Source organism: Phoca vitulina, unplaced genomic scaffold (genome assembly GCF_004348235.1).
Source record: "Phoca vitulina isolate PV1807 unplaced genomic scaffold, GSC_HSeal_1.0 scaffold23, whole genome shotgun sequence".
Classification (NCBI taxonomy): domain Eukaryota; kingdom Metazoa; phylum Chordata; class Mammalia; order Carnivora; family Phocidae; genus Phoca; species Phoca vitulina.
Window position 1 is genome coordinate 6,084,944 of NW_022589726.1, and position 7,977 is coordinate 6,092,920.

The 7,977-nt window shown below is 48.1% G+C and overlaps 1 long non-coding RNA gene across 3 annotated transcripts in view; it reads right to left on the minus strand.

Annotated features, from left to right (window-relative positions):
• LOC116642505 overlaps positions 1-7,033 on the minus strand; it is a 76,003-nt gene extending 68,970 nt beyond the window's left edge. For 2 of the 3 annotated variants that reach the window (XR_004301344.1, XR_004301342.1), the window contains exons 1-2: positions 6,129-7,033; positions 5,874-6,045 (exon numbers count right to left, since the gene is read on the minus strand). This is a non-coding gene — a long non-coding RNA (uncharacterized LOC116642505). The remainder of the gene's footprint in view (positions 1-5,873; positions 6,046-6,128) is intronic. The other variant, XR_004301343.1, reaches the window with a different exon arrangement.
• Positions 7,034-7,977: the final 944 nt, after the last annotated feature.

The following is a 7,977-nucleotide window of genomic DNA, read 5'->3' on the forward strand; positions in this document are numbered from 1 at the left end:
AAGCAGGGCGAAATGAACTGCCTGAACTCCATGGGCCACGGAAATGAAACGGGGAAAAGAAAAATAAAGGAACAAGAAAACCTGTTTTCAGGAGGGTGGGAAAGGCAGTAGCGAATAGGGCAGCAGAGGAACTGACAAGTACGCCCCCCACGCCCCCCTCAGGCTGTGAGTCTGCTCTGACACAGCCCCTGCCGCCCCAGGCAGAGAGGCCAACAGGTGTCCAGGCTGGCTGTTTATACCAGACCCAGAAGTGAGCAGAGAACGCAGGGAACGCGTCCCCAGGCCCCTTGATGTTCTTCCCAGCCTGCTGCAGACTCAACCACCCCAAGGACTGGGCCGTTCAGTGTTTCAGAGTGTTTACCAAGAGCCAAAGGACTGTGGCCCTTGCAGGAATAATAAGGAAGAGGCAACGAGTGGTTAGACAATAAATGCTCCTAATAACTTGCTAAAGTGTTAGAGTGTTGGTGTTTTTTCCTTGGGGGAAAAAAGGGAAAACCGCTGTAGCAGCTTCCCACTGAGAGGGCTGTTAGGGCTGGCGAGTCCCTTTTCAAGAGGGGATGATGTATAATAAAACAAAGTTAAGTTTCAAGACGTCTTCATCATGCTAAGGATCGCTCTGCTTCTCAGTGTTTTGCTGACTTCCATAATTTGGTAGGATTAGGAGTCTCTTAATAGGCTGAGGAGGGTAAGGACTCTTTTAAGCAGTATAAAGTATTTCTCCCCTGAAGGGTCAGGTGCGGGCCCTCTCAGATACGGGCTGGCCCTGCTGCTCAGGGGTCTGCAGCGATGACGTCAGGAGCTGGCCAACAGTGCCCGCTTATTTACCTTTTGGATGCCTACGTTCTAAAAACTGCTTTGCACATTTTACTTTCTCAAGACCGGAGTCCTCCAAGAAGCACATTATAGGAGGTCCCTAAATTAGAAATGAGACCATGGTTGGGCGTATTTGTGACACAAGGCATGGACCAATATTCTGCCAGATATCATCATTTCCTAGTGAAATCGGTCTGTGTGCAGGTATGCATTTCCTGGCTCTCCTGCACTACCCACGTATGTGTTGTTCCGCCTATCACTCCCTCTCTGAGGGGGCCAAGGGGGCCAAGGACCCACCCTCAGTGCCCAAGGGTAGCTTCCAAATGGGATTGTTAGATGGGAGCTCTGCAAAGTCTCAGGTTGCAGACCGACGGGGTCCTTCTGATGAGGGCTGAGCTCCAGGCAGCCGTGGAGGTGAGTCCCCCTCCGGACATAGGCAACACCTCTCCTAACACAGGTGAGACCCACCTCACTGGCTTTTTGCCCCGGTGATGAATAAGGAGAGATGGCCACCTGTAGCTTTCGCTTGCCTTCCACATGGCTCTCTGGCCCCTGGCTGTCCTTTGCCACCTCTCACTTTATCCTCTCCCCCTGGGACCCCAGTCTGGCCCTTTCAGGTCACATCCCACATAAGTCTGTCTGTGCTCCGAGGAGGGATAGGGTGGGCAAGATCTTCTGCTGTCCCCACCGCCCTCAGCAGCCCCCACCCTGGTCTTTTCAAGCTTTATTTTTGCACAAACTCGTAAGTGGGGTGCTCAGTTCCCCTCAGAACCTTTGCTTTTCATCCAGATTAAACCCCGTTGTTTTAATGGTTCCCAATGCAAGAACCAGTTTAGGATGTTTGAGGGGCAGAAACAAGCAAACCTACACTTAAGTATTTCTTTCCTTTACAGTTTTGGACACAATAATCCTCATTTTCCTTGTATCGGTGTGGACCCTCTAGCTACAAGGAAAAGTGTCAGGAATTACGGAGAAGGAAGAAAGCATGGAAATTAATATATGAGATCTTACCTCATACCAATTGAAATATCTATAGCCTTTATTACAAAAGAAATAAATGATATCCATTTGGCAGAAAAGGAACACTGAGAGAAAGCTAAAAAAGCATTACTTCATTTTCAATAAAACTTAGATTAAAAGTCTTTGTCAGAATTTGTATCACTGCCCATATTTGCAACCCAAATTAAGAAAAGAGAGAGAGAGGGAGAAAGAGAGAGGAAGGTGAACACTTCTCTAGAATTCTTCTTGCAGTTAATTTCACTAATTCATAAACTTGAAGCTCCACCTTAACTCTAGCCCCCGCCCCCCACCCCACCCAGAATGGGTTGATCCTGCTTTGTGCTTTGCATCTCAGTAGTCTTAGGTCCTAAGAAAATGTGGACTATGAACCTAACATGCTCACATTCACAAGGATTTATATCGGACATTAATATTAGCCAATAGGCTTCACTTACTTCATTCAACGATTATATTTTGAGTTGTGCTACATGTCATTCTCTGTTCTTACTAATGGAGATACTGCAGTGAGCAAGGCCCAGTTCCTACCTTTGGAACTTTTAGTGGAGGAAAGAGACCAAAAGAAGAAAACAAAACAAAACCTGATTGTCATCATTATTCCAAAGGAAATAAACAGAGTGATATGGTATGAGAGTGTCTGCCGTAGGAGCACTATTTAGAAAGCATGGTTCAAAGAGAGAGACCTCTCTGACAAGGAGACGTGTTGAGTTAAGATAGGCCTGGAGTGCAAAGGTGCCGATAGAAGAACCAGTTTAGGATGTCTGAGGGACAGAAACAAAGCCAGCGTGTGGCGTGAGCCCAGTAAAACAGGGAGAAAGAGAAGAGAAAGGAGATTGGCCAGTAGGGAGGACTCAGAAAAAGCCGTGGAGAGGCTGAGATTTTTACTCTCATTTCGGTGAAAAAGCATGGAAGGGATTTTAGCAGGGAAAGAATGTGATCTGATTTCTAGGTTCAATGGCAAATTTCTAATTTCTGTGCTCACAATTAATAACTGCAGCTTTCTCATCAAAGCGATGACAGTGCAGATACCAGACGCCTGGTGCGTGCCTGCACATCAGCCTAGCAACTCAAGAGGCTCCATAGTCTCGGTCTCTTGAAGTTTGAAAATTCTGCATCCCCAGGAACTGAGTCATTGCAGGAGTTGATTCACGTCCCAGAACACGCCAGGCAGGAATGCTCTTTTCTTTTCCCTCTGGGTCAGGAACCAGCAGGATCTTCCTCTCTGATTATATTCAAGAGTGTAAATAGCTCCTGCCACCAACCTAGCTAGAGGGACTACCCACCAAGTTCTAGAGAAGAACTATTACCCTGACCTTGGTACCAGATTCTTGTTCTAGGTCTGCACAAAGAAAGCTAGACCAGGGCAGACGAGAACATTTCCTGTTTCAGACAACAGGCCTGGGAACAGACTGGTAATAAAACAGCACATAAGCAATAGAATGATCTCAACAGCTGTGCTTTGTATGGACTTTCTTCCCTCTGCTTTGGGTGGGGGCTTTTTTAATAGTTTCTGACACCACAGCTCATTGGCACTTCAGTAAAAATATCTATGCTGGATTGTCACCTGCCCCCGTCCAACTTGACTTCTAATGATGTGGCAGGTGAAGGGACAGGAGGCCAATGATCTTTAATATGGAAGGGACTGAAGATATATTTTTGTGAGTAGAGATCCTCTCTTCAAGTTTGGCCACCTACACTTTCCAGAGCTACAAATAAGTTGACATGATTTCCATGCTATAGTAAGGCCTTGAGGGGCTCAATAAAACATACTATTGACGAGGTTTTTGTTTGTTTATTTGTTTGTTTGTTTCCACACTGCCTTCCTTACTCTCAGGCTACAAAAAGGGATAGTTGGTAGTGCTTGGGAAGTACTCCCCAGTAAACAGAAGCATAAATCCCAGGTCTAATTAGTAATGCTATTCAGTTTTCAGATGAGCTGATATGCCCTTTGTAGGGCTTTGGGTTGGTAAAGCCTGTGGATCAATGTCAGTTTAAAGATGTTTTTTCTCGGTTCACACATGGAACACAACAAAGGAAAGGGTTCTTCCCAGGGAGCAGTGGGGAGATCTGTTTCTTCAAAGTGGGTGAAGCTGTAGACAATGACCATTTTCCACAATAAACATGAGCTGAACCATTACATTTTTTAAACACAGATTTATTGGATAGGTTTGTGTGAATGTATGCCTTTGGCCAAGTTCTCAAGGGTTGTCTTTCTTCATGGGGGAAAAAAAAAAAACCCTCTCAGCCAAGGCCAAGGAAACTATTTCAGCTAAGAAAGGAACTGCTATGGCCTGTGATGTAAGCCATGAGGTAATTGTAGCCGGAGCCGGCAAATGCAGCCAGTGGAAAGGCTTTAGCGAGAACCCGGCTGTGACAAGAGGCCCCTGATAGCCCTGCTCTCATCTCTACGGCTTCTGTGACAGGAAAATGGCCTTGAGATGACTTTCAAGTCCTAAATTTCTTTATGAAAGAAAGTATTAGGAAGGAATAAGAAAATTGCAGGCAGGCCCTAAAAATTGAATCAAAGGGGAAATTCTTATGAGTTTATTTAGAAACGACATATTTAAATTCTTTTGAAATGCTCTTTTATCTTACAATACAAAAGAGGGACTCGGGGAGGGAAGAGACCACGGCCAGGACGCTTGACCAGATCAAGTCTTCACAGACCAACCGCTGGAAATGGATTAAATTAAAAGATGGGATTGAATTAGGCCACCTTAACACTTTGATCAGGGAGCCCATTTACCAAGTGTGACATTGCTGGATATTTGGCTGTGACATGAAGGAAGAAAGGGAGAATCGATCGCCTTAGCAGCCGCCGCAGACACGCATGTAGACCAAGCATCTAATACGCAGGTAAGTGGGAGGTAGGGGCATGGTGCTCCAGGTTTTGCACCTGCTCTCCTCAGGCTCCTGTCTCTGCCTTTCTCTGTCCTGTTCTGCACCCCCGGGACAAAGTGTCCCTGGTCCCCGACAGCCGGCTCCTGGTGGGATTTGAGACCAGAGGGTGAGAGGAGGCTGCGGGCGTGGTGGCCTCTCCGCTCCCCGCTGCTTCACTCCCCACTGCTGACAGGCAGCATCCTGTCAGGTCGCTGGCCCCAGGCCTGTTCTCAGTGGGTTCTGGGAGCAAATTCCCCTTCCCTTGCCCTTCAGCCCTGGGAGAGATAATGGCTCTCTGCTCTGGCTAATCTCTGGATGCTTGCCATCCACGGTTTGCTCCCTCCCCCGCCCCCACCTCTCCCAGGAGCCCCTTCATTATATTCTCTTCACTTAAACCACTTGAGTGGAACTGTATTTCCTGCCAGGACACAGACCCATAAGGTCCTGAATACATTTTCTCAAAAAAGACTACAGCTCTATTCTAAGGCAAAGGGTCAGGGGACACCATCCGTCCCTCATTCAGGTTCAATGCCTTAATGTGGAAAATGATGTGACATTACTACAGAACCTAGACTGCAGTTCATTGTTTTCGTCAGGCATTTTTAGCACGAGGCCCGTGCGTTTTAATATAGACATTGCAGGTCTGGGCCAGGGGCCCCCGGAAATCCACTGTAAGATTTATATTATGGGGGAGCCCAGCCAGAAGGTGTGGGCAGGCAGAGGTATTAAGAGAACTTATGATTCAGAAAGAGCCCCAATTTATAAAGGAATAGGAACCCTTTGCATTTATTTTTCTTTGCTATGTAGATAGTCAAGATAAGAGAAAGATGAAAGAGAGAGGTAAGAGAGGACAGAAAAGCGAGGGGGGGAGAGAGGGGAGGGGAGGGAGGGGGGCGATCAGTGGAAGGAAGGGAGGGAAGAAGAAAAGAGAGAGCTATTAATTCTTTCTTAAATTTCAGCCAGGGCTAAATAAAGTTTCTTTTTAAGAAAACGGAACAATTTTACTTGCAGAATTAATGCCAAGATTTTTGCTTTGAAAAAGGGGCCAGCCTACAAGATACTTAATTTACAACCTGGAGCTCAGAGGCCCTTTCCAAACACCCTGTCTGAGATATCCCCGTTCTCCCATACCCCATAGCCCATGACCTGGCCCTCAGCGGTACCTGACATCCCATTATAGGACTTCTGTGTCGGTCTGCTGTCGCCCTTCCCCTCTGGCCCGTGAGCTCCACGAGGCCGGGCGTGCCGGACGTCGGGGCCAGGTAGAGAGTGTGCATCAAGGCCAGCGTGAACGTGGGAACCCAGCATGTCCAGAGACCAGGGTGGCCATTCCTCCTGGAAGGAAGACAGATGAATGGCGGGGACGGAACGACTATGATTACATTTTGTCTCAGCAAGTCTGAATCGAGGACACTTACTTATTCCAAGTCGAGCCTCTCCCAAAATTGCTTTTTGTGCAAACCCGATTCAGGGCTTGATTCACGTGCTGTTAGTGGCAGAGAATGAAGTGTCTCTCTTCCCTTCCTTGGTGCTGTCTCTTCCTATGAAAATAAGAAAGAAAAACCTCCAGATGGAGAGCCTCACATTGTCGGCAGAGTTAGAAAAACCCCTGGAATTTGTGTCAGTGATGCAGTTCGGTGCAGACTGACAAGGGAGTAATCTCCCATCTTATCGCTTTAATTTCAGGCTTCAGAGATGCCCAGCTCTGCTGTTCAAAGGGTTTTATTAAAAATTTGTGAGGAGGGAGAAGAGGTCTCCGGGGGCCTGTCTGATCTCGTTGTCTCTGACACAGCCCGCAGATGGAGCAGCACCACGGAAGGCTGAAGATGGCCGTCCACGGGGCTGGGGTGCAGCCCCCCGGTACTGACCACGCATGTTCTAGTCTGCTGGGATCGCTCACATCACCGTGATGCTCACTATTAACCTAGTGTATCCGTCTCTGTCATTAAACCACTGGCGTTCTAGTCAGAAGACAAACACCCACGGCTCCCCAACCTTTAACTTGCCCCCTTCGCGCACCTTCTGCTCTTGGTCCTCCGGGGAGAAAACCCCATTCTCTGGTAATTTTCTCGATAAGTCCAGATCGAGCTACGGACTGTCAGCAGTTCCTCGACGGCTTTGATGCGTCGCGTGAGTCCGATAGTCTATAAAGAGGAGGGACTGTCATTTGGATCATCATCCAGACGACGTCAGACCCCTCTGAGTCTAGGTGCAGCCCTCCCAACAGCCTGAAAAGGCAGAGATCGGCCTGATGGCACCGACTAAAACGGAAAAGGAAAGACTGGCTTGTGTGTTCCCTAGGAAGGAGCGCTGGGTCACGTGAAGGCCGTCGCACACCAGACAAGCTGTCTTCTCCATATGTATTTTTCTGGTTGCCTAGAGAGGTCTCGAGCCCGGAGAGCGGCCCTGCTGAGTTGCCCAGTGGGGTTCTGCGAAGGTTTGGGATGAAGAAAGATGTGGGACCCGGGAAGTAGAGAGCGCTGACCGGGCGTCCGGATTCCAACCCCAGCTCACTCACCAGCCCCATCACAGCCTCGCTCAAACTGGGGTAAACGTGGGGGTCAACTGAGAGTCTTTGAAAAATGCAGATACCTGGGCACAGCTCCCAGAATCATTATAAAAACAAATTTGAACCTCCGCCATCACCTAAAAGGGCCAGTGGAAGGTGTATGTTTATAAAAAACTGGGGAAAACCTTCAAAGTGCAGAAAATGCAAAGCTAATGCCGAAGATGAGTCTTTTGGGTTCCCCTGGTCACACTGTCACTCTTGGAGGGGGTTCCGAGTCAAAGAGGTAGGGCCAGGATGGCATAGGAGAGGTAGGCGCCCCCCACTGCTCAGGCCCTAGGACTCTCATTTGCTCAAGGGCAGACTGGGGCTTGATTCCACAGCTGCCTTGGGAACTTGGGAAACTCCTGGTCAGCAACCAGGCTGGGGAAACCACCTCACTTACCTAAGGCCCCAGGCATCGGTCTTTGATTCTTTGGTAAGTCCATACCCAAAAGCAAAGATAAAAAGATTCCTCCCTCCCCCTCCCAAATCCCTTCCATCTTGTCTATCTATGAACTTTGTTCCTACTTAACTTCTTGCTCCTCCTCATGGGAGAAAAGAGGGTGGCTCTTCTTCCTTATATGTTAGGGCCTGTATTAGACTTGGCAATGGTCATGATTTTTACTCACAGCATCACTGCCTCATTCAGTGGAGTTGTGCAGTGCACTACCTGTACAGCTGTCGATGATGACCCTGAGGAAGCCATGACTAGACAAGCA